Source organism: Archocentrus centrarchus, chromosome 9, assembly GCF_007364275.1.
Source record: "Archocentrus centrarchus isolate MPI-CPG fArcCen1 chromosome 9, fArcCen1, whole genome shotgun sequence".
Classification (NCBI taxonomy): domain Eukaryota; kingdom Metazoa; phylum Chordata; class Actinopteri; order Cichliformes; family Cichlidae; genus Archocentrus; species Archocentrus centrarchus.
In genome coordinates, this window is record NC_044354.1 from 4,587,664 (window position 1) to 4,606,103 (window position 18,440).

Consider the following 18,440-nt stretch of genomic DNA (forward strand, 5'->3'; position numbering starts at 1 on the left):
TAAATCCTAAAACAATACATAACTGTAATTTTCACTTTGATAATATGTTGAAATCACACATTTTCACTGTGAAGATCTTTTGTCCTACATTGCAAAAAAGTCTGTAAAAAATACAGTGGAAAACAGCCAAATGGCAACAGTAATAGACCGTAAAATCGAAAAGGGTGTATCTCCGTCGCAGAAACATTTAATCACCATAAATCAAGAACCGAGATATAACTGTCAAAATATGCTGAAATCACATATTTTGACTGTGAAAATCTTTCTTTTCTGTAAAATTTCTATAAAAATGACACACTCATACCATAAAAATAATTACTGTCTGAATTATACATATTGCTGAATTGTACATTTAAATGTATTTCCCAGGTTGACTGAAATTTATTCAGGAACTATTTGAAATAATAGTTTGTTTTTCAGAAAAGGAAATGCAAAACATTGTATTGTTTTATTATTCTGTGTATCAACTGCGTCTGAACTGTAAACTGAATAACTGGATTTAGATTTCATCATACTAATTTTCTTTTCATGCACCTCGTGAGTGGTCCCAAAATATTCAGCTTATTGCAGAGTAACCTGCTAATATAAAATGAGACTGAGGGAGATACATGCATGTGTCACAGACAGTATCCAATCAGCAGCTTCAGACTGAGCCATGACTGAGCAGTTACACTCAGAGGTTAGCACCTTTTCTGCCCTCTCTGTGGGATAAACGACATTACTACACGATGGTACATCATCCTGCCCCAGGGTTTACTACAGTTTTGTGTCAACCTTGCAACAACTAGTTATGTCACCACGGTAAGGTAAGTTACCTTAACAGTACTGATACCATTAGCAGCAGTGAAGACCTGAGCCACCATTGTGGAGGTAAAGCCAGAGTTAACTTTAACCAGTATCAACTAAGGAAATGTTCAGCTGTAATTTTGGGGGAAGTTGTTTAAGACATTGAAATGTTGTGTTCCTCACTGCAAACTTAATCAAAATGAACTGTTTATTTAGGTGCATTCGCTGACATGTTGTAGATAAGGAGAAATTTAAGGCTAATTTTTACCGGAGTTATAATCAGGGTTAAAGTGGACCAGAGCATCTTCAGTTAGTGAGTAATCAATATGAAAGGTAGTTTGATACTTAATACTGTACAGAGGTCAATTTTGTCTCTTTTCCATGGATTCTGTCATCAGGCACTGAGCACAAAAACATCAGCATGCTGGTGGGTTTCAAAAATGGCAGGTTTGATTCTTGTGAAGGAGTCGCTTGCATGACTCATCTAGTGACATCACTGCCTGGCCAATCAGTGGCATGCAGCCTGTTGATGCCATATTTTCTACATTTTCAATCAACTTGGTGCACCTGGAACCGCGGCTGAGTAGGTACTAAAAAAGTATGTGGTAGCACCTCCTGGTCCACACTCCAGTCCAGTGGGTGGCGGTAATGCACCTATAAGCTGGTTTGCCCACTGCCATTAAAACCACAAGAACAAGGTACTAGCGCCCATAGATATACGTCTATGCTAGCGCCTAATGGAATACCCTAAAAACTAAGCCAAGCTGAGTCTAGCTGAGCTGAGTAGGTACTAGTGGAAAAGCGGCAGTCTCTGATATATCAGCTCTGTAACTAGAGCTCTGCTAGCATTATAGAAGGTGAGCAGCATAAACAGAGTGTTTGTAATTGGCAGGTGATTTGAAATGTTTCAAACTGCTCGACAAACTGTGCAGTTTGGACCACAGTGTGTCTGTGAGCTGAAATTGTTATTCAAAGGTTGCATGGAAATACCACGCAGTTTAGTGCAGGCTAAAGTAGTTAATTTGAAGTATTGTGGTGACATGTACGGTGATGCAGTGTGTTGGACTAGTGCAGAGCAGGCTGTGGTGTTAATGGCCAATGTTAGCAGGCATCAGTTTAAATTTAAGGACTGGACTGGTACTTAATGCCTGAGTGTTTGAGCTGATCTGTCTGCTTACACCTTGTTGAATTCAGTTATATCCAAAAGAGCAGTAAACCAAAGTGCAGCAGCAGATGTCAGCTGATCAGTGTGTAAAATTCTTCCCATGCTGCATCACTGCTACACCAGATATTAGGTTTACCCAATCTGCCAAACTCATGTTAACCCCAGGACATAGTGTAGGGGTGGCCAACTCCAGGCCTCGAGAGCCAGTGTCCTGCAGGTTTTAGATGTGTCCATGATCCAACACACCTGAATCAAATGGCTGAATTACCTCCTCAGTATGCACTCAAGTTCTCCAGAGTCCTGTTTGATTCAGGTGCGTTGGATCAGGTACACATCTAAAACCTGCAGGACACCGGCTCTCGAGGCCTGGAGTTGGCCACCCCTGACATAGTGTATCTGCTCCTGTTAATGTTTGTCTCTAAGACAGCTGTTAACACTTTTAAATGGTTATAGTTAAAGATTTTTAAATTATTTTGTTTATTTTATTTTTATCATTTCTTTATTTATGCTTTCTGTCTTTTATTTTATTTGTATTTATGTGGCATGCCTACTTCATTGAGCAGTGTCAGTAGACAGACGGGAAACACAGCAGAGAGAGGGGATGATCTGCAGCAAAAGGCCCAAACTGGAATCAAACCTTGGCCAGCGTGACATGTGGTGCATGTAGTACCAGGTGAGGCCCAACTGTTTATGGATTTGAGTGTGAAATGTATTAGAATGTAATTTGCTACATGTGCAGTGAGCAGAGTGACAGTGTTGATACCTCTCTAACTTAGGAGGATGTTGGTCCTGTCAGTCCTATCTTCTGACCTGCTAGTGGTTCAGATGGACTTAATCAACTACTTTGCTGTCCTACCAATCTACCTGCCTGATCAGAAACCAGTCTTGTCAAGGATAAATAGAGGTAAGTGGTTGGACAGTTCAGTGTGTGTTGACTGAAAATTTGTTTAATTCATTTGTGTAAGAACTATAATATTATCATTCTTATTATTACTGCTTTATTTTATTTTGTTATTCTGGCTGCAGAGAGGATCCTGCAATTCCACAGCAAACACCTGATGACTAACCGGGGTACTCAAGCAGAACTGGTGACACTACAGTTACATACTTTTCCCAAAGAATGTCTAAATGCAAAAACTATTTATATTTCAACAATGTCTTTGTTTGTAATGGGCTTTATATGTTATTTTCTCTGTAATTAACAACGGGCAGTTGGTTGTAAAATCTTAGCCACTGGTGTTCTATTTTTTTTCTGGGTGAAGTTCTGGCAACAACAGCTGCCACTGTTCGAATGTAATGTTGATTTTTACAATTAAATACTGTTATGTATCACACAGTTGTATTCTGTTTTTCATCGACTGTAATTAGGTTTAAGGTATATCATTTGTATTTGGAATTGTTTATCATAAATGGTTTTAAATTGTCACCGTATTTTATACAGTAAAATATAGGCAACCATAGCGGCCAGTATTTTACCATGAACCCAGCTTACGGTATTTTGCATTGAACCCGGTTTACAGTATTTTGCCGTGGACCCGGTTTACGGTATTTTACCGTGGACCCGTTTATGGCATTGTACTGTGGACCTGGTTACGGTATTGTACTCTGATCCCTTTCACGGCTTTGTACCCTGGACCCGTTTACGGTATTTTTCCTTGCACCCATTTACAACAATGTACCCTGAACCTTTTTATGGTGTTTTACCGTGAACCCATTTACGGTAAAATACTGGCAGCTGTGGTTGCCGGTACTTTTCCGTGAACCTGTTTACGGTAAAATACTGGCAGCTGTGGTTGCCGGTACTTTACCGTGAATCTGTTTACAGTATTTACCGTAGAGCAGTTTACAGTTAAGTACTGGCAACCACAGCTGCCAGTATTTTACCGTAAATTCAACGGATTTTTTTTTACAGTGTACAATTTCTCCTGTGAACAGAACAGAACAGAACGTAAAATATCACAAGTTCAAAGTTATTCTTGAGAGAAAACCTACAAGAAAAAAACTACAGTCACTCCTTTTCTACAGAAAACAGTGTTCGCCTCTGTCAGTCTGTTTTTGTTTTTTTTTTTGAATGCATTAAAATCATGAAGCCAAAGAATAGTGTTCATTGTGTGTGTTTTTCATGCAGAGAATAAAGAGAAACAAAGCTTGTACGTGTGTCTATGCCCACCACCCCCTTGTGCTGCATTAGCTGTGAGAACCCATTGTTTCCAGTTTTTTGTGTACAGTTGTGTCAGAAATAGTCCCATAAACACATTTCTATACCTCACATATGTTTTACAGTGATGGGGATGTGTGAGATCACTTTTCTTATTTGAGAAATATTTTAGTGTTTAGCTGAAACACCAAACGCTGCTGCATTGACACTGTGGCACTTTTGCCTTGCTGCTCGTGCAAACAGTGCTTTAAATGGGAACCACCAACCAAGTCACCAGACAGTAAATCTTAAAATAATGTCAGATTACTAAATGTAACTGAAAGTTCATTGCACTCACTGCATTATAAAAAGTCCAAGGGGATAATAAATATACTGTGTAGTTGTAGTAGTTTGAGTCAGTTGGTAGCTTTTAGGATTCATGTTTTTGGTGATAAGACTAAAAGTCAAATGTCAAAGTTGACATTTCTTGATTTATTTCCATCATTAAACTTTTTGTGCCCAAGGCACAAAAAAGGGCAAACCACAGTTTGAAGGCACGCCTGCATTCAAATCTCAGATCAAGAAGACCTCATTTCAGACACACATTATGAAGACAGGAAGATTTCGGGTTAGTTGTGGGTTGATACTGAAGTGAAATGATACATGAATGAGATGCTATTTATGCTATTCATCACCTGTTGTGGATTGGATCCTGTCTTTGCTGATTAAGCAGATTCAGGAACAGTTTAGTTCATGATGCCTGTCGGGGGTTTCAGCAGTTCAAGTTCAAGCTTAAATAATTTTTTATTTTTATATATATATAGTTTTTTATTTGTTTATGTTTCTGTGAGCATGTGTCATAAAAATTCAGTTTGTCAGCTGAAGTGATTTTTGTTTCACACTCAGCTATTATATCTTTATTTGCATATAGAAGTTGTTCACAGGGCTAATATTTTAAAAATGCCTCTACACTGATGAGTGTAGAGAGTCAGGTCTTTAATTTGTGAGTGTGGAAGATTCACTCAGACCTTCCATTTCTTCTTCTTCCTGCCTTTCGCCCATTAGAGGTCACCACAGCGAATCATCTGCCTCTGCCTCACCCAATCCCCAGCATCCTCTTCTGTCACACCAACCCTCTGTGTGCTCTCCTTCACTGCATCCATGAACTTCCTCCGCGATCTTTCTCTTTTCTTCCTGCCTGGCAGCTCCATGTCTAACATCCTTTATCCAGTATATCTGTATATGTCCAAACCATCTCAACCTTGCCTCTAACTTTGCCTCCAAACTGCTCAGCCTGAGCTGTCCGTCTGCTATACTCATATCTAATTGTCTATTCTGGTGACTCCCAGTGAAAATCTTAACATCTTTAATTCTCCCGCCTCCTGCTCGGTTCCTATCTTTTTATTAGTGCCACGGTATCCAAACCATCATAGCAGGTCTCACTAATATCTTGTAAATCTTCATTTTCACTTTTGCTGCTATCTTTCTGTCACAACTCACCCCTGATACCTCCCACTCCACCCTGTCCCCTGCCTGCACTCTCTTGTGTCTGTTGCTTTGCATGGCCGACTCTAGGTATTTAAATTCATCCACCTTCACCACCTCTTCTCCTTGCATTTTCACTTTTCCACCTGCCTCCCTCTCATTCACACACGTATTCTGTCTTGCTTCTTCTGAATTTCATTCCTCTTTTCTCCAGTGCATACTTTCACCTCTCCAGGCTATAAAAGACTGCCATAGGCACAGTGACATTATTGTCTGTTTTGTGACATCCCATTTTTAAGCCTCAACATTTTGTTACTTTATTTGGATGACAGGATAACATACAAATAAAATACTCAGAAAATCTACAACATAAACTCCTTTGACATGCTATTATTTGTGCAAGTGGTCCGACCGGCACTAACACCACAATCATGGTCAAGAAGTCCTGTTCAGTGACTGGAAATAGTGAAGGTGGGGCCACCTGTGTCAGCACACCTGACCATCAAATTATCCTTACCAAAAAAAAAAATAATTGTCATAGAGTGAATAAGCTAAAAAGGCCAAAACAGATTTTGCACCATAACATAGATGGACTGATTTGCTTTTCCAGACTCAAGTGGTCACTTGAGAAACTGCAGTTTTTTGGATTTCTGTGTTGGCGTAAATGTTCAGACCTGGAAGATGCTGCTTGATTGAAATTAGCTGATCGGACTTCAAAAACCTTGCAGTGTATTTCATAGACAGTGGGTAAATGATGACTGCAGGAAAGTGGGACAAGAAGTCTCCTTTAAGGCAGACCGGGCCCCACAACAAGAGCTGAAACACTTTGGCTATCAGCTGGTCAGAAGTGAATCACCATCTTTAAATAGATTCCCAGATTTTACTTGGGCTAAACTGGGTTATCACATATACACACATCAGGCACACACTCGAATGTTATGCATCAACAAACACCCCTCTGAAGGTTGGCTCCATGGTTACCAGCTCGATCCTATTAATGGAAGCAAACACAACCTCACACGCAGACACAACAAAGAAAGACAGCCTAATACTATATTTAGCTTTGGTTACTAGTTAGATGCAATAATGGATAATTATTTACAGATATTTTATAAAAGCATGTATAACAATGTCAGTTTATTTCAGGGTAAATGGTATTGAACAAAAATGACACATTTAGCTGGTTACTTCCCAGTAATCAAGGTGCACCCAGAACAGTTCGCCAGTCCATCCAGAGGCTAACAGACAACCACTGACACTCACATTCACACCTATGACCAGCTTAGAATCACCAGTTAACCTAAAATGCAGGTCTTTTGGGGTCAACCTCTCAACTAATGTGCACCATCATACCACCTTTATTGGTTTGATTTTTCAATACTTTGTAAGGTTTTTTGATAGTCTGTAGTTCCATCCATCCATCCATCCATTTTCTTCCAGTTGTGCAATCGGTGATTCTACCTTCACATTTGCAAATCTTATTTTTGGAGTGGACCAGAGAAGATTCATTTTTACAGCAAAGATTTGAAAGGAAGCTATCATTAGGCTGAAAAAACAAATGAAACCCAGTAAGACAACTTCAGTGTTGAAGAAAGAAAGATCTTTACTTCACTGATATTTTATGCCAGAGATATAAAAACAAGAGAAGCAAGTGTGAGAGTCAGTCAAAATAAAAAACAGAGGTTTAGCTGGAAAAAAAAAGAAAAAAGGAAATAAGTGTAGCCAGGTGAAATTGGAAGCGATTAAATAGAGGGTTAAACAGCCCCACCTGGTGGAGCATTGTTGTCATTCTCACTGAAGCTGGTTAGTCTCGCGAGGATGCGGAAATCCCGCGAGATTTCAGATCGAGGCTAGAGGCCAGACTAATGTCCCGTACGCCATCAGATCGCCGCAAAGCTGCTTGAGAAACCGATTGTTTGCCGCATGGTGTGGAAAAGCCAGAGCAGTGGAGCAGCGTAAGTGACTAAAGGCACAACATATACGTGTGATCCAGCGTGCATGGTGTGTGCGCTATTTTCAGAGACTGAGCTTATGTTTGCTCTTGCTGGTTTCAGAGGGGAGAAATCCAGTGATAGGCTGAGGTGGTGTGTTATAGCACAGGCTGACCACTGGAGTCAGAGTAAGTCACCGACTATTCCCTGGTGTTATGATGTGAAGTGTTATGTACTGTTTTGCTGTAAAACACTGTTTAGATTAACTTTATTGAGGGTATAGAGTTTAGTCGTGTTGTAATATTGTGAATGTGTTTGATTGTTTTATTCCTTTTCTTCTTGTCTTTGTTTTCTTTATCAGAAAAGTGAGGCCACTGCTGTTGTCTGTATAGGGAATCTGATTTGTACACAGTAGGAAAGCTTAGGCCTCCATTTTGTTTTCAATCTACAGCCGTTGATCAGTTCTGTGTCCATGAGCGGTGTTGAGACTGGAGGAGGCAGGGGCACAGTGTATTGTTAAAGTTGAGACATTTGTTAATTAACCTCAAAACAAAGAATTAACGCTGTTCTTATTCTTTATTATGAGTTCAGTCGGGGAATAAAGACCCATTTTAAATTTTATTTGGTGTCAGTCCTGTCCTTTGCTGACCGGGCCACACTAATTTTGGTGTCAGAAGTGGGATTCCTCTTTAAGTTTTGAGGTCATTGTACTGAGAGTGAGCACGAACATATTGTACAGAGACAACAGTAGTGGCCAGAGGAGGTCCAGCTCCAGAGAGCCAGAGAGGGTGACGGCTGTGGCGCGGTGTCTTGGAGGCAACTGTGCGTGTTGCTGGTGTTCTGGAGGAGAGCCGACTTCGTCATCAGAGGCTGCTGGAGAGGACTAATTTCGACTGGTTTGGGACTGTTCGGTGGAGATACATAACGGCTAGAACTGTGATAATTGACTTCACTAAGGACATAGAAACAGAGACTCCTGAGAATGTCCGAAGAGGAAGTGGGGGCAGCTGCTCCCACGGCAGGAACCAGCCATGGAGATGATGCAGGTTTTCTGTTCAGTGATGGAGGTAACCCAGTTGCACAGCTACAGTCACAGGTCCTAGAGCTGGGCAGGAAGCATGATGAGATAATGTCAAGTATTGCTAATCTAGGTAATGTTCAAACACGGTCTGTTGTTTACATCCCAAGAGAAAAACATGTTGTACCTTTCTGTGGTGAGGTTGGAAAAGATGTGTACACTGTAGATGAGTTCATAGAAGAAATGCAGCGAATAATGAGGGTGAGGGGCCTACAGAGAGAGGAACAGGTAGACTTTATCTTGTCACATCTAAAGGGTCCAGCACTAGAGGAGGTCAAATTACGGATGGGAGGGCAGCCTAAGCATCCTAGTGACCTATTTTCATATTTGACTGAAGCCTTCAGAGAGAAGCGCACCACACCACAGCTTTTACATGCTTTCTATTCTCGCAGACAAGTGGATGGGGAAGACTTTCGTGAGTATTCACATGCCCTCTCTCAGCTGCTAAATCTAGCTCTCCAACAATCCCCTAATGCTGTAGCTGACGCACAACTGGCTTTGAGAGACCAGTTCATTGAGGGGGTTCGGGACTCAGCCCTGAGACGCGGATTGCGTAAACTAGTTAGAGAGAAACCCGACTCTAACCTATTTGATGTCAGAGATGAAGCAATAATGTGGTCACTTGAAGACAGGCCCCGTAACATTAATGTAGCACGAAACCGAAACTTGGTAGGAGACAGCAGAGATGAGACTTTAGAGAAACCAGACTCAACCAGTAAAATACAAGCTGATCTGGCCATAACTCTGCAGGAAGTTGTTAAAATGATTGCACAGCAGGGTAGGGCGATCACTGAGCTAACTGATGCAGTTCGGGGGCTCACTGAGCAGAATATCAGCTCAGGGAGTGTTAATCAGGGAGGTAGGCCTAAGGTCCAGCCCAAGTACACAAGTGATGGTCAGCCTATATGTCTGCGTTGTGAGAGTGTGGGACACATGGCCAGGCAGTGTACTGCCCCGCGGAAGACAGAAAGTCAGTCACCTGCTGCACCTAGCTCCACGGTGCCGGGAAACAGGAACCCTCCATTGCTGTGAGCCGAGCAATGCGAGGAAGGTCAGAAGGCTCAGAGAGCATTTTAACCAAAGAACGTTTTCTGGAAAAGGCTGTTGGCAAGTGTCCTGAATTAGATGTTCAGATAGGGGGTGTCCCCCTTAGGTGTATACTGGACACAGGAAGTAACGTAAGCACTTTGACTGAGGGTTTCTTCAGAAACCACCTCCATGGAGGAGACGAGGACATGCACTGTACTGCTAAATGGCTCAAACTGACTGCAGCCAATAAACTGCCGCTCCCCTACTTGGGCTATGTCGAGCTAGACATACAAGTTCTTGGGGTAGCTCTCCCTGAGTGTGGTTTCTTGATAATCAAAGATGGGGACAATGAGGAGCCAGACACTTCGGTACCTGGCATAATTGGAATGAACATTGCTAAGAGATGCCGGCAGCTGATACACACAGAGTTTGATGTAGCTCTGGATGGGAAGTTGGATCCCATCTGGAGGGAAGCTTGCCGTAGGGTACAAGAGGCGGAGCTAGTTGGAAAGACATCCATGGCCCGGCTTGCTAGTAAGCACAGGGTGCGTGTACCTGCCATGTCTGTTGCCACACTCCGTGCAAGGGGGCGCAAGGGACAGTCCAGCGGCAACTCCACTATGCTGCTCGAGCAAGGAGACTCACCACTGCCTTGTGGGTTGATGGTTGTTCCAACTGCCGTCTCATCCAACAGATCTGTGTTTCCGGTTCAGGTTATTAACCTCTCACAGGAGGATATCTGGTTGTCCCCAAAAACCAGGCTAGGCATTCTCAGCCAGTGCCATCATGTGGAAGATGACCCCTATGAGGTTAAGTTTCAGCGGATTTCTGCTGACCTGGAGGAAGTTAGCATTAGTCCGAGGGACAGTCAAAAATCAGCCAGTGACATACAGAGCTTTCTAGATCGGCTGCACTGTGGCGGCAGCCCAGAGCAGAAAGTAGAGCTTGAGTCGCTCTTGAAGAGATATGCAGATGTGTTTGCTGTGCATGATGAGGACCTGGGGTTCACTGATCGAGTGAAACATGAGATCCCGGTGGTTGAGGAGACGCCTGTCTCCCAGCCCTACCGCCGTATACCACCCAACCAGTACCAGGAAGTTAGGGAGCATATTTCAGAGCTACTTAGGAAAGGGGTAATCCAGGAGAGTTCAAGCTCCTATGCTTCACCTGTTGTTCTGGTACGCAAGTCGGATGGTAGTCTAAGACTTTGCGTAGACTACAGGAGGCTAAACGCGAAGACCAGGCGGGATGCGTTTCCGCTCCCACGCATCGACGAAAGTCTGGATGCACTCTGTGGCGCCAGATTCTTTTCAACGATTGACCTGGCTAGCGGATATCACCAAGTTGCAGTACATGAGAAAGATAGGCACAAAACTGCATTTACCACACCCTTTGGCCTGTATGAATATAAGAGAATGCCCTTTGGATTATGCAATGCGCCTGCCACATTTCAGAGGCTCATGCAGGCAACAATGAGTGACTTGGTGTTTCAGACTGTACTGATTTACCTGGATGACTTGCTGGTGTTCTCATCAACATTCCAGGACCACCTGGTGAGGTTAGAGAGGGTCCTGAAAAGGTTGAGGGAGACAGGGTTGAAGGTCAAAATGGTGAAGTGTCACTTCCTTCAACCTGAGGTCAGGTTCCTTGGTCACTCAGTCTCAGCCCAAGGCATAGGCCCGGACCCTGACAAGATAAGTGTTGTAAAACGGTGGCCCATCCCCAGTACTGTAGGGGAGCTCCGTGCCTTCCTAGGCCTTTGCAGTTACTACAGGAGGTTTATTGAAGGTTTCTCCAAGATCGCAGGGCCCCTTCATGATGCTGTGAATGCATGCATCAGGGAGACTAGCCAGATGAGGGCTAACAAGATGTTCAGGTCAGTCTGGACACAAATGTGTCAAGAAGCTTTCGAGCTGCTGAGGGACAGACTAACCAGTGCTCCCACACTAGGCTATGCAGACTTCACCTTACCTTTTATCCTTGAGACAGATGCAAGCAGCCTAGGATTAGGTGCTGTTCTGTACCAGGAACAGGCAGGTGGGAAGAAGGTGATAGCCTATGCGAGCCGGAGGCTCAGAGGGGCTGAGAAGAATGATCGAAATTACAGCAGCATGAAACTCGAGCTGCTAGCACTCAAGTGGGCAGTTACGGAGAAGTTCAGGAGCTACCTGTTGGGGTCCAAATTTACTGTCATCACAGACAACAACCCCCTGTGTCATCTCTCCACTGCCAATTTGGGGGCTATCCAGCAGCGATGGGTCGCTCAGCTAGCTGTGTTTGACTTTGATGTGAAATACCGGCCTGGACGGTGCAATACAGCAGCTGATGCCCTCTCCCGGCATCCGCCAGCTGATGAGCCCGAGCCAGATAGTGAAGATGCAGAATTTGATCACTGTGTAGCCATATGCAGCTCACTCAAGACAGGGACATCTTTGGATATGAGTTTGGTAGCAGCAGGGATTGAACAGGGTAACATCAGGCAGTTGCAGGCATCTGAAGTAATTCCAGATAACATACCTGTGTTGCCTGGGTACTCTAAAGCAGAACTACAGTGTTTTCAAACATCTGACCCAGTGTTGGGGGTGCTGAGAAAGGTCTGGGGCCGCCAAAGAAAACCTACTTACCACGAGAGAGCAGGCTTATCCAAACCAGTACGCTCCTTGTTGAAACAGTGGTCCCGACTGAGAGAAAGAGATGGGCTTTTGTACAGAGTGATTGAGGATACTCACCTTGGAGAATGCTATCAGCTGTTGCTACCTGCATGCCTCAAAGAGCAAGTCCTCAAGAGTGTGCATGACCAGATGGGACATCAGGGCATTGAACGAACTTTAGGACTGTTGAGACAGAGGTGTTTCTGGAGTGGTATGCATGAGGATGTTGAACAGTGGGTTAAAGAGTGCCAGAGATGTGTCCTAACAAAGATGCCGCACCCAAGAATCCAGGCTCCATATACCCCTTTTTTAGCTACTCGACCACTTGAAGTGGTGGCTGTGGACTACACAGTGCTGGAGCGAGCCACAGATGGTCGTGAGAATGTGCTGGTGATCACAGACGTGTTCACAAAGTTCAGTCAGGCCATTGCCACAAGAGATCAGAAGGCAGATACGACAGCAAAGGCCCTTCTCAGGGAATGGTTTTTGAAGTATGGAGTGCCCGAGCGCCTGCACTCTGATCAGGGCAGAAATTTCGAAAGTGCTGTGGTTGCAGAGCTATGCAAGTTGTATGGAGTAAAGAAAACCAGGACCACACCCCACCATCCACAGGGTAACCCCCAGTGTGAGAGGTTCAACAGAACTTTACATGACCTCCTGCGCACGCTTCCCCCTGAAAAGAAGCGGCGTTGGCCTGAGCATCTGTCAGAACTTGTGTACGCTTACAATGTCACACCACATTCAACCACAGGGTATTCACCTTACTACCTGCTGTTCGGGGTCCATCCACACCTCCCGGTTGATGCCCTGTTGGGCCAAGAGCAAATGAGGGATGATCAGCCTGACTGGTTAATTACCCACCAAGAGAGGCTGCGGGATGCGCACGCACGAGCAAGAGAGTGCGCCGAGAGAAAGGCTGCTGGAAGAGTGGTGCAGCAACAGGAGAAAGTGTACTGCCCACCTGTTGGGGTGGGGCAGGAGGTGTACCTCCGACATAGGCCTCCTGGGAGGAATAAGATCCAGGATGCATGGGCAATTCCAGTGTACAAGGTTGTCGAGGTCCATGGGACTACCTATACCGTGGAACCTTTGGAGGGAGGCCCGAAGAAGAGGGTCCATAGGTCCAACCTTCGGCCATGTGTGGGGCCCGTACCAGTGCAAACCAAGCGTCACTGTTTGGCTGCCCCCACTGTTGAAGGGATGTTAGTTTCGGAGTCGGAGTCGGAGTCTGACATGGAGCCAGACTTTGTGTTGATGGAGGAAGTCAGGTGTTCTCAAGCTGGGCAAGAGGCCATCGTGGGGCCTGACAACTTGAACCTGCTGGCAGACAGAGCAGGAGGCCATCAAGTAATAGAGTGTGAGGATGTGCCTGAGCAAAGGAGGAGCGAGACACCTAATAGTGATGTGGGGGCCAACTCCATGGACCATGCCCCACCATCAGGGCGTTTCAGCTGCCCTGAGGAGAAAGGGGGACCGCAGCCTGTACCCGCTCCGAGAGGAAGGAAGGAGAGGAAGGCCCAGGTGGAGCCACCCGTTCCCCCTCCACGTCGAAGTGAGAGAGAGACTGCAGGGAGACATAGAAATATGTTTCACCTACCCAGATCAGCATGTAATTCTGTGTCCTTTAGCCCAGATGTGTTCTCTCAGATACTAGCAGGGGTGGCCCTTTATACATCCAACCTTAGAGAAGGGATGGGGGAGTAGGAAGTCACCGAGGACGTTGACTTTTAGCAGGGGAGAATGTAGCCAGGTGAAATTGGAAGCGATTAAATAGAGGGTTAAACAGCCCCACCTGGTGGAGCATTGTTGTCATTCTCACTGAAGCTGGTTAGTCTCGCGAGGATGCGGAAATCCCGCGAGATTTCAGATCGAGGCTAGAGGCCAGACTAATGTCCCGTACGCCATCAGATCGCCGCAAAGCTGCTTGAGAAACCGATTGTTTGCCGCATGGTGTGGAAAAGCCAGAGCAGTGGAGCAGCGTAAGTGACTAAAGGCACAACATATACGTGTGATCCAGCGTGCATGGTGTGTGCGCTATTTTCAGAGACTGAGCTTATGTTTGCTCTTGCTGGTTTCAGAGGGGAGAAATCCAGTGATAGGCTGAGGTGGTGTGTTATAGCACAGGCTGACCACTGGAGTCAGAGTAAGTCACCGACTATTCCCTGGTGTTATGATGTGAAGTGTTATGTACTGTTTTGCTGTAAAACACTGTTTAGATTAACTTTATTGAGGGTATAGAGTTTAGTCGTGTTGTAATATTGTGAATGTGTTTGATTGTTTTATTCCTTTTCTTCTTGTCTTTGTTTTCTTTATCAGAAAAGTGAGGCCACTGCTGTTGTCTGTATAGGGAATCTGATTTGTACACAGTAGGAAAGCTTAGGCCTCCATTTTGTTTCAATCTACAGCCGTTGATCAGTTCTGTGTCCATGAGCGGTGTTGAGACTGGAGGAGGCAGGGGCACAGTGTATTGTTAAAGTTGAGACATTTGTTAATTAACCTCAAAACAAAGAATTAACGCTGTTCTTATTCTTTATTATGAGTTCAGTCGGGGAATAAAGACCCATTTTAAATTTTATTTGGTGTCAGTCCTGTCCTTTGCTGACCGGGCCACATAAGCTTAATAGTGGCAATGATCACCTACAGCTCAACATACTGAGTTGGAGGTGGCATGTGTCAGTGTGAATGGCATTTACTGTGACTAGCAAATGAGTTCACAGATAGCGCAGAGTGTGTTCATTAAGAGTTACAGTCCTCTGGTGACAGACGCCAAAGATAGCAGCACAGGCAAAGACTCACTAAGACAGTACCTGCCAGCAATGCCAGGGACTCTCCTGCATATTAGACAAGCAGCAGATAAAGAGAATGAAGCAGGGGGAGATGGATCAACTGTACATGACTGTCAGTCATCAGAGAACTTTGTCTTTACTTTATCTCATGTCTTTCTTTTGCAGCTCCCTTGCTCTAGTCTCTTTTCCTGAGATGGACACCCTCACATTCACAGATGGATCCCCATGCATTCCTTTTTATATTATCTGCATGCTGTCCGTGCAGCCTCAAGGGAGTTTCTTTCTCTAAATCCATTCCACATTTCTCTTACAGAGCAAACACAGTGAAGACTCAACACCAGCAGACTGAAACAGTTTGAAATTACTTAAACCAGCAGTTCAGTTCTTTAGATTATATGTTTTACTAAACTTTTTCCTAAACAATGGAAGGAAGTATAATACAAGTATCAGTTATGTAATAATTTAAAAGCAATGAAAGCAAATTGCTTAAAGTTGCAGGGTACGTTATATTACCTAACCCCAGAGCAAGTTAATTTAAAATCTGGTAAGCCCAATAAAATCCAATCGCCAGGTTGGATGTCACAGCAGTTGCAGCAACTTAGATTGTTACTGACAGCTTTGTGCAGGATCAGCCTGTTGTGGGTCCTAAAGGGCAGCCCAGGGAGGACAAGAAAGGGGGGAGATGGTTGTACTGACATCAGGAGAGAGAGGAGTGTAGAGAGGGTTCAGGTTTAAGTTCCTTTATTTGCCTCCTTAGGCAGATTTGGTTTTCAGTAGGCAAGTCATCTGCCCTTTTAATATAGATTTCACAAATAAGACAGACAGTTAATCATGTCAAAATGTTACAATAAAGAAAAAAATACTTTACTTTTATGTATTTATGAATACAGTAAAGTTAAACAAACAGTTTCTATATATTATCTTGAAGCTATGTCTTGTTCATCTGAGTCAGATGGAAGAGAAAATGGTGTCGCAGTAGAAGAGGAGCAGCGGGTAGATGTGGGTGAACTGTGGGGCTGTGCAGGTGGGGCAAACCCACACTTACTCCACATGGGCCGCAGGTGGGTGTGCCCACACAGGGCCAACAGCAGTTTTGGCCTTTGGGGTCCTTGCTTTTTTTTTAATGTCACATGACAGGTGTTAATCCCAGACTGCTGCATTAAAAATCTATTAAGTCTCTTTCCAGTAAGACACTTACTCTCAAGATCCAATGTTGTGCAGAAGTTGAAAATGGGCACATCTGTTGACACACTTAGATTGCCCCCTAGTGTTAAGTTTGATCAGTGTTGGAATTAGACCATTTGAAGAGACACTCTCTCTGCATCTCTATATTATATTGCTATGAATGGGCGAGTGTGTCCAAACATCCGAGCCACTGACATCAAGGCAAGAAAGCTCATTACCATGCATGGAGGGTTTCACCCCAAATCCAGCAGTAACAACCTCTGAGCACAAGACCCCAGGTGCACGCTGTGCAGAGATGCCCCCGAGACAAGCCAGCACATAACAGCAGGCTGCAAGATGCTAGCAGGCAGGGCATACATGAAATGCCATAACTAAGTGGCTGGCATAGTATACGGAACATCTGTGCCTGTATAACCTGGAAGTCCCGAGGTCAAAATGGGATACGCCCCCAAGGGTACTTGAGAATGACAGCGCTAAGATTCTGTGGGACTTCCAGAGACAGAAAAAAAAAAACTTGTGATAGTTAACCAACTGGACATAGTACTGGTGGAAAAGCTGAGTAAGAAGGCCATGGTGATAGATGTAGCAATACCAAGTGATAGCAGCACCAGGAAGAAGGAACACGAGAAGCTCGAGGAATACCAAGGACTAAGAGAAGAGCTGGAGAGGATGTGGAAGGTGAAGGTAACAGTGGTCCCTGTGGTAACTGAAACAGTTTGACCCCCCCAATCTGGGAGAGTGGCTCCAGCAGATTCCAGGAACAACATCTGAGATCTCCGTCCAGAAGAGCGCAGTCCTGGGAACAGCTAAGATACTGCGGAAATTTTTAAAGGCTTAATTTAAAAAGTGATCAGTATCCAAAGTTGTCAGGCACAGCTAGATTAAATCAAAGAGTCAAGATGTGATCAAAATGCAGACCTTCAACTGTAATTCAAGGGGGCTGAACAAAAGTACATTAACTGTTTAGGAATGAAACCATTTTTATACATATACCTTCATTTTCAGAGGCTCATAAGTATTTGGATAATTGACTGGCAGGCAGTTTTGTGGACAGGTGAAACCTGTTCCCTTGATATTCCGTGACAAATGAAGCCAATGAACAACCTGGAAATCTGTTGAACTTGCATTTGGTAGATTTTGACTGCAGCTGAGTTCCAAAGAGATGTCAGAGCAAGTGAAAGGAAGCTATCATTAGGCTGAAAAACAAAACCCATCAGAGAGATAGCAAAAACTGTAGGAGCGGCCAAATCAATAATATGCAACATTCTTAAAATGAAGGAATGCACTGGTGTGCTCGGCAACACCAAAAGGCCTAAAAGACCACAGAAGACAACTAAAGTGGATGACTGAAAAATTATTTCTTTGGTTAAAATCTTTCTCAACATCTCAGCAAAGTCAAGAACCGTCTCAAAGAGATTCCAATGAAAAGATGACTTCATGAATAAAAATACAAAGAGTTTAAAATAACATGTAAACTAGTAGTAAAGGAACAGCTCATGATCCAAGGATTACCATATCACCTGTCAAAAATGATGCAGGCAATGTTATGGCATATGTGTGGCTGCTGGATGAATTATGAAGTGTAAAATTCAGCCAAATGCTGCATAACTGATCTCAGACAGCACTTCACAGGGTAACAACTCTAAACATACTGCAAAAGCAACCCAAGAGAAATGGCAGAGTCAGTCAGCTGATCCTGAACCAGCTTTTCAGTTACTGAAGACAAAACTGAAGGCAGAAAGACCCACAAACAGTCAGCAATTGAAGGAAAAAACATCTCCAGGGAAATGTAGTGTTTGGTGAGGTCCATGGGTTTGAGACTTCAGGCAGTCATAGAGTTCAAGCTCAGAAAGTATTAACAAAAAAAAAATCTTCCTAAATGCTTTTATAATTCTGTTAGTTTATGCAGTTCCTTATTAGTCTTGGAAGATTTTTTTCATCTTTAACATATTTAAACATTTTTCTTCCACCTTTGTTAAAATTATATTCAAATTTGATTTGGTGTTATTCTTTATTAAAAAAATATATACAATATGTACATATGACATAATCATAATTATGAAAAACACATTTACATAGAAATATGGCAAATGTAATAATTTCCCAGGTGATATTACAGATACTGCTGGAGTGACACATACATTTTTTTGTCTTTGACTTGAGAGACCGTTAAGTAGACCAGCTACTATAAATATCATTGACATGTT

The 18,440-nt window shown here is 43.6% G+C and overlaps 1 long non-coding RNA gene across 1 annotated transcript; it reads left to right on the forward strand.

The window, feature by feature from the left end:
* The first annotated feature begins 1,483 nt into the window (after positions 1-1,483).
* Positions 1,484-3,993, forward strand: LOC115786287 (uncharacterized). Its single transcript, XR_004020408.1, has 4 exons — positions 1,484-1,643; positions 2,515-2,624; positions 2,728-2,855; positions 2,978-3,993. It is a non-coding gene; the product is annotated as an uncharacterized LOC115786287 (long non-coding RNA).
* The last annotated feature ends 14,447 nt before the right edge of the window (positions 3,994-18,440 follow it).